Raw genomic sequence first — 8201 nt, forward strand, 5'->3', positions numbered from 1 at the left:
TGGCATACATTATACAGGCAGCGTGTAAAGATGTAAGTATGCATATTTCATTTGTAAAATAGAAAAAAAAAGCTCCACTGATAATACATTGCCTCTTGGGCTGCACGTTCTCTCCCAATAGTTCCACTGAATGGAAGCAGCAGCACTAGCTCTACAAAATACATACAGCTCTGTCTCTTATAGAGTATTTGGGAATGAGAGTTTCCAATATCCTTACAAAACCAGCCTGTCTTGACTTTCCCAAAAAGAAATGACAACGTTTCTGTAATCTTTTTACCACCTCTGCCCTAACTTGTCACCCAGAGAGATACCAGAAAATGAGGCAGCTAAAAAGACACACATTGTTCCCATTCCACGGCATGCTTTTGTTTCTGGTGCTGCAACAGGTTTGTCGTGTGCCATTTTTCATAGTGCGGTGGTCTGTTCAACATCAGTCCTTGGAAACATAAACCATGTCCATATAATGGAATCATTTACTTGTCTTCAGCTACTGCAGCTGACATTACTCAAGTTTGTGCATGACCAGCAAAGCGAACACATTCAGAAACCAGTAACCAGTGACAGCCCAGCCCTATACATAGCATGCTTATGGATACAGCAACTATAGTGCAGTAAAATTAGGCTTTATCACATGTTTTGCCATTGTAGTTCAAGAAAGAACAAATACTAATCATAAAATTATTTCATAAAATTGCTTTCTTTACCAGCAAAACATTGAAGGTTAATTTGCTATTCTGACTTCACTTTTAGTGATCTATAAGGATGATTCAATAGCAAAACAAAATGAACAAATACATGCAACTCTGATTTATAATTTACACTTTCAACTGCATCAAACTTTTGATGAGCATGTCCGTGGAGGAAGATTAAACCCTCTAGCTAACAAATCTTACATATAATGATTTAAAGTGTAAATATCTATGTCCAGAGGATAAATCAGACACAAAGATATGAAAATAACACCCATTTTCTCTTGGAAAAAAAAACAAAAAAAAAAAAAAACAAAACTTGCACATGCAACAATATGCATACGCGTTCCAGGTGTGTATTCAGCACTGCCTGTAAAACCTTCTAAGAGCCAATAATCTTGCCCTGGAGGTGATCTTTAACTGAACTTGAGCTGATCTCAATGTGTGGTCTCAGTAAAAGTCTAAACAGATCCACAAAGCTCTCTGCAGCCTGAGATCCTTCACTGCTCATCGATAGAGTGATCAATACGTGGACATGTGGGTATTGACTAGGGTAATGATGATAGCAGCACAACTACACAGCCACGTACACACATGGAAGTACAGCATTTACACACCGGCCTACACACTGACTCACATAAATGCGCATATATGCAGTCTTACTAAACTGCTCTGAAAAGGCAACTTTGAGGCAGAGATGGATTTTGGCTGAGTGTGTTTGTGGAAGTGAAGTATAGGTACGGTAAGAGTGCTCGTCTGAGAAACTCATAACAAATAAAGAGTATTCTTGTCAATGGTTGTTATAGACTTTCTGAGACAGCATTTTATTTGCCCTGTTGTGACCCTGAAATGGCAGCGAGTGACATTCATTGACTACTGTAGTTGAACGGGACTCAGACTATGAGACACTTTGACTCCATCATTCTTTTTTTTTTTTTTACTTTTGATTTATTTCAACTGTATTATTGACAAGAGAATCTCACAAACAGGAAAACAAAGAAACCTAAAATAAATATGTTTCTTCATACTCAGTTTAAAGCAGTTTGCTTTAAATGTGAGTTTGGACCCAAAATTGGCTCATAGGTCTCCATTTGGCAGGTCTTCACTGGACACAAGAAGCAATATATTTTAATGAGGCTCAGACCTATGAAAAAAAGATTAAATTACACATTTGATTCCTGAAAAAAAGGAAAGTTTAGAGACTTCAGCACAGATGTGGGCAGAATACAATTGAGTTTTAGAGCATTATTTTACTTATATTTTACTTGGCACACTGGGTTAAAATGACCAAAACCCCTGGCGCCATCCAAGAAAAAAGAGTCCAAATCAGTTTTCCATTCAGGTTAGAACAAGCCATAAAAATTATTTGAGAACACTACTGCACCCAGCTGTGAATAATCGAACTGAGAGGAAAAATGGAGATGTGAAGCCTGGCAAATGAAACACTGTAAGGTGCAAAATGTGTGCACAGATCATCATTCAGAAAATGCCCTCACAGTGAAGAGGAGGGCATGTTAATTCATTAAAATAATCTCAGTTTGTCTTGATGTTGGTTTGAGTCGTGACACACATCAAGTCATTGTTCAGGGAGGCCTAATAAAAGCAACAATGACTTAACAGGCAATTGTGTCCATCTTGCTACGAGCACACTCTTAGTCACGGACAGTGAGTTTATTGGGTGGATCAGTGTCAGGAGTGTGTGCATACACACACATGCGCACACACACACACACACACACACACACACACAGAGGGTTTAATAAGCCCACACTTTAATTTAGGCCCCGTCACTACAATGAGGCTTCCAACATCAGACAGCAAATTGTTCTTGCTCAATGAAAAAAAAAAAAAAAAAAAAAAAAGAAAAAACATCCTGTCTTCTTGTCTGGACAGGAAGACTGGCAGATAAAAGGAAGAAGGGGGAGACACTATGCATGGCAGCCACATGTGCTTGTGCAGGGTGTGTATACACATCAGGGATGGTATCTCATGTACATTATGAACTTTACACATCAAGTGTTTTTACGTTTGATTTTGTGTGTGTGCATGTGTTAATATGCGCATATCACTATCAGGTAATGTGTGTGAGAGAGAGAGCGAGAGAGACTCAGAGTTGGTGTCTCTAGCCTCTTGAATATGTTCAGTCAAATAAGCCGATTGTTCTTTAAAAGCTTAATCAAACCCTAATTAGCATAGCTATAATTGCACTTGCCTGGTGGCTGTGGCCCATTGACATGGATTCCCATGTTAATTATTGTAATTGCCTCACTAATGCTATGAATACTTCAAAGTTATGCTAATTGCAATGATGAGTAATCCAGCAAGTGTTTGAAATGACTGCCACTACACACACATATACACAAACTGATTGTCAATTGTTGGATGTCTTTCTTTTTGATGAAAACACATACAGTGGTACACAGGTGAAGATATAACACTCACATTTACATACTCATTCACAGTTGTTTAACACAAGCATAAGAACACACACACATAATTTAATACAAAGGGGAATACACGCCAACATTAACTAACTTGCACCCACCCACACACAATCAAACTCTCAGATCAAAGTGTTAAATCATAAAGATGAGAAGCTCTCTAAGAGTCTAACACTTCAAGCAGGGTGGTGGTTGTATTAGTACAAAGAATTAATGAGGGCACACAAATACACTCGCCCTCTTGCTCGCAGAGACTCACACACATATTCACACTCAATGGAAGTGAAGCAGAATGTTGGACTATTCTATATACTAATTACCCTTGGTTCATCTCTCTCATCTCTCATACTCACTCCCTAAAACATGCACACATACACACATTAATGAAGGCCTGTTGACTGCTGTAATCCCATGCTAATACTCCAGGGAGTCAAATCAATGTGACCCCACAGTCTTTGTGCATAAAGCCACGCTATAATGAGGTTGGTGTTGGAACGTCTGCGTATTCACAAGCTCACACACATACAAACGCCAACACTTGTTTTGTATAAAGGTTGATTTCTCTCTCTCAAAGTGAAGATTAATGAGTCAGTGTGTAAGGAGTCTGAAAGTATGTACATGGCAGACAAAATGTAAAAGTCTATTTGTATTAACTAACAATTGTCAACAGTGTGATGACTGTTCTGGGCATCACAGATGTTGTGCTAATTTACCTATTTTGGAAGAAACTGTTTTAAATTCCCTTTTCATGACCCAAGTTAGAGTTTAAAATAATTTAACGTCACATTTTGGAGTAAAATTGACAACATATATGACTCACAATTGTCACATACAACAACGAAATGTGTTCATTATAGCTTAAAAATGATAAGACAATAAGGAAAGCTACATGAGCTCATGAGGACTGTTCTAGTTTTATGTAATCCTGCATACACTAAATTAATTTACTATGGAATCACAAAAGCTTCATTAAAGTGTGTGTGTTCCTTTACATGTGCATATGGAATTTTAACAGCATCACCTTTAATTAAACTAAAATTAGACTCATTAACATGCCGGGTATATGCATTCCATTTGGAAACTTTCTAATGCCATTTTCAGATACACCTAACGATTAAATTTGTTTAAGAGATCAAATGTCAAATATTTAAATCTTTATGTGTAAGAGACGTGTTTGAACGTATAAACAGATTACTTTAATCTTCTGCTCCATCCTCAACAAAAAGTAAGTGTTATCCAATGCTTGGGTATGACTTGTATTGTCTAATAGGGGCAGCAGGGTGTCTTTAAGGGTGGTAAATAATAGAAAATGTTATATTTAGTCCATTTAAATCTGGGCGATTCTTTTAAAGTGTATTTCTTAATTTTCTGAAAACTTTCAAATACAAGCTATCAAATAATACAAATACTTCAGATTTGCAACCTACTGTTGTTATTTTTAAGAGAAGTTGCAAAAAGTCTGAAATGTGTAAATTTGTTTAAACAGGGATGGTCACTGTAGTGTTGAGTAAAGGAGGTACACAGATATATCCACTACACATACAAAACACACAACACATGCCTCACCCACAAACATGGTGACAGTCCGCACGGACAGCTCCCTGGAGAGTGCCACTACAACTTCCACCACTTTATTATTGGTCAATTTGGAGGCTTCTTTCACAGGGGTGACATGGCTTAGGAGATGTCACAGCCCAACCAATCAATACCACTCTGAAAGCTCAGGATTCACAGTCTGTGTGTGTGTGTTTGTGTGGCTGCACACAAATGTGTGCATGTGCCTGTGTGAATATGTGTGTGACTTGCTGAAAGCTGCAGCAGCTGTGGCTGGACTCTACCCTTCTGACCTGTTTACTGGACAGTAATTACATGGGAAGAGACGTCCATCCAGCTCCTGCTGACCAGTTGGGCTAATGAAGTAAAACACAGACAGACAAGCAAAGCCAAGGACCAACAAGAACACATCACAGGCAGATAAATACACAAAGTAATTGCATGCTTGTGTACGCCTACAATTAATGCGTATAAGAGCTTTTATGTATATCTTGAACATAGCTATGTGTTTTTTTTCTGTTGCCTGTGGCAGGATAGGCCTGAGAAGAAGAACAAGCAGCACAGCATGTAAGCAATCCCAGGCGCGAGTTTCCCTGACAAACCTATTGATTCTATGGATTTCCACCCAAAGTTGCGATAATGATACATCATGGACGGATTTGGCAGGACAGACTGCTGGGGAAAGAGGTGGCAAAGCAATTTGCAGCTGTAAAGACCAAGGAATGGTGAAGGTGGGGGGGAGGCTCTGATTACTAATGCCCCAAACAAAACTAAAAAGGAGAAATGTATCCTTCCATCACTCTGTCCATCACTCCATCCTTCTCTCCTCGGGTGTTCTGTTTCCTGGTGTGTCGATATGGATGTATGAATTTGTTACAGAGGGATCTAACACAATGGATTGGCTTTGCTGCTTTGTTAAGGATAAGGGGTGTGCAGGAATCATAGACTTTTTCTGTGTTTTGCGTGTGAGCAAGAATGGAGCTTACAGATAAACCAGATTGTACTTATGTCTGCTGTTTCTCTGCCGAAGGCTCAGAGCATCTTATCTTAGCAGTTGAATTCTAAGGTTTTTTTTCTTCCTTTTTTAAAAATTTTAAAACCATCTTTTACTTTCTGGCTGAAAGATATTTTAAATGAATGTATGAGCGCTTCTTTTGACACTACACTGTCGTACAGTGGTGTAAATCAGCAGCAGGATTTAACTGCACATTACTTTTAGGAGCTGTAGATTCCTCAGTTGTGCAACAAGTACAGTGAAGCTAAGCATACTCCTTCAGGTTATTAAGATAAAGCCTTGCAGATATTACACAATGTGAGCTGTAAGTTAAAGATTAATGTCATGTGTTTTATTTTTGTATTTCAGTTGGCTGGCGTGGATGAAACACAGGCAGTTTTGCTGAAGCAAGGGCAGGTTATTTCAAGTTTAGAATGCAATTCTGGGAAAAAAAAAAACCTTACAGTATGGAACATAATCCCCACGAGTGAAAGTATACCCGAATGATTTTTAATTCAGAGTTCCTGAGTAAAAATAACTATCTTTTAAGCCTCTTAAAAATGCTGAAAAATTAGATTTGTGATGCGCTGGTGCATAAACACAAGTTTGCATGAAAGGCAATAATTTATGGCCCATATTTCACTCTGATTAAAAACCTAAGCAGCGATTATAGTGACTACTCAGCAATCTTCTCTGACATCAAGGCATGTTTTTTTCCTCATTCTAATCCACTACATTATAATTATTCAGTCATTTCAACTTTCATAGGGGAAAAATAATAATCTTTTGGTTATGCAAATGATTGGGCCGCTGAAAAGGCCCTCCTTGGCAGATGGCTGGTATTTAAAATAGGGAATGTGGTCATTTGGGTATTTTCTGACAGAAGATAGATCTTTGATATAATGAAATAGGGGCTTAGGCTTGTCCTGAAGAATGTACAATAAAATTACTTAATAACCACCATCTCTGTTTAAGTATATTGCTCTGTGTGTTAATGTTTAAGCATATGGGTGGGTGTGTGGTCACAGTTGTTTGGCTGTATTGGCCTTGTATAGGAGAACACTGCGTTTTATTTAACACTTGCTGACAGATATGCATGTGTTTAATCATCTATTGCTGGGCATCTGATTGCATTTATTGATATATTTTAATATTCATTCATTCTAAATGGCCTCTGCAGTGTCAGCAGTAATTTGTTTTTTTGACTGATTATGTAGAAAAAATATTTCTGCCACGGAGCAGTTATATCTCTCAATATGGTCTCTGGCACAATACCAGACATTTGTTTTCATATTGATATCCTTTCAAAATGTGAAACGAAATATACATTAAAATGAAATGCATTTAATACCTTTTAGAATAACAAAAATTTGACCAGCCTTTCATCATCTCTCTCTGGTGGAAACTCTTCTGTCTTGCTGGTTTTCTACTCTTATTTATTCCACAGTGATAAAAGGACACAGTTTCCAGCCTCTTTGTCTTTAAAAGAGAGTGTCTAGCTGCCAGTCGGTATCCAATCCCCAGCCGTTACGGGCAAATCAGGATAATAACACCTCCCTTTAAACCAAATGACCGCAGCGTGGGACTGCCAGCTAAAATTAATTCCACCTTTGACCAGAGGCGAGAATACCCCACTGCTTAACCCCCTCTACACACTCATCCCCCCCATAAACACACACTTAAGCTCTCACATACTCAAGCACATGCACACACACCCACACACACACACACACTGGAGTGCTTCTATGCACACGCAGGCTCATAAGCACACATTCTGAATATGGAATAGTTCTTATTTGCGCTCACTGCTCACTATTCAGTCTTGATCACAAACCTGTCAGCAAACACTAAACTGCAGCATTTAGACAAACTACTGTGTTTTAGCAACATTTTTTTTTCTTTTTCTTATCTGCATAAACTTTAACAGCTTTCTTAAAATACATCACAGTAGATGCAACACACACTATTCTATGAGGAACTATGCATCTGCTAAGCACATAAACTGTTAAAATGTTTAGGTTTTGAACCAAACACTTGATACCACAGCACTAACTCCCCTCTCCAGCAATATTGATTTACAACATCAATAAATGTTGGCTCCATCTTAATACATTTAAACTCTAAAAACAGCAATATGTCACAGCAATTTCACTGCGACGCTTCAAAAATAAAAATTCTATTCTAAAACACTGCATAATGCTTGTTTGTTAAGATGCCCGAGTTTTGTTTTATTCTGACTTGTTGTTAAGTGACCTTTTGTTAACTCATTTTTAAGTGACAGTCATTCTTCTATCTGAGGGCACACTTTGTCTTTGTTACCAGGGCTTGGAGCTATTCAACTTTCCATGTTCTTCATGCTTCGCACAATCATCAAACCAATGGAGGCGCTGCCTTTTGCAGCCCTTAAAATGTTTATGTGCAGACAGGTGTAGCAAATGATTAAGATTTATTGCTGTTCATTTGTCTTAGCAAAACCAGAGGCAGGAAGTCCAGATGCTGCCAAATTTGAGTGGGGTTCAGTGA

Source organism: Melanotaenia boesemani, chromosome 18 (assembly GCF_017639745.1).
Source record: "Melanotaenia boesemani isolate fMelBoe1 chromosome 18, fMelBoe1.pri, whole genome shotgun sequence".
Lineage (NCBI taxonomy): Eukaryota > Metazoa > Chordata > Actinopteri > Atheriniformes > Melanotaeniidae > Melanotaenia > Melanotaenia boesemani.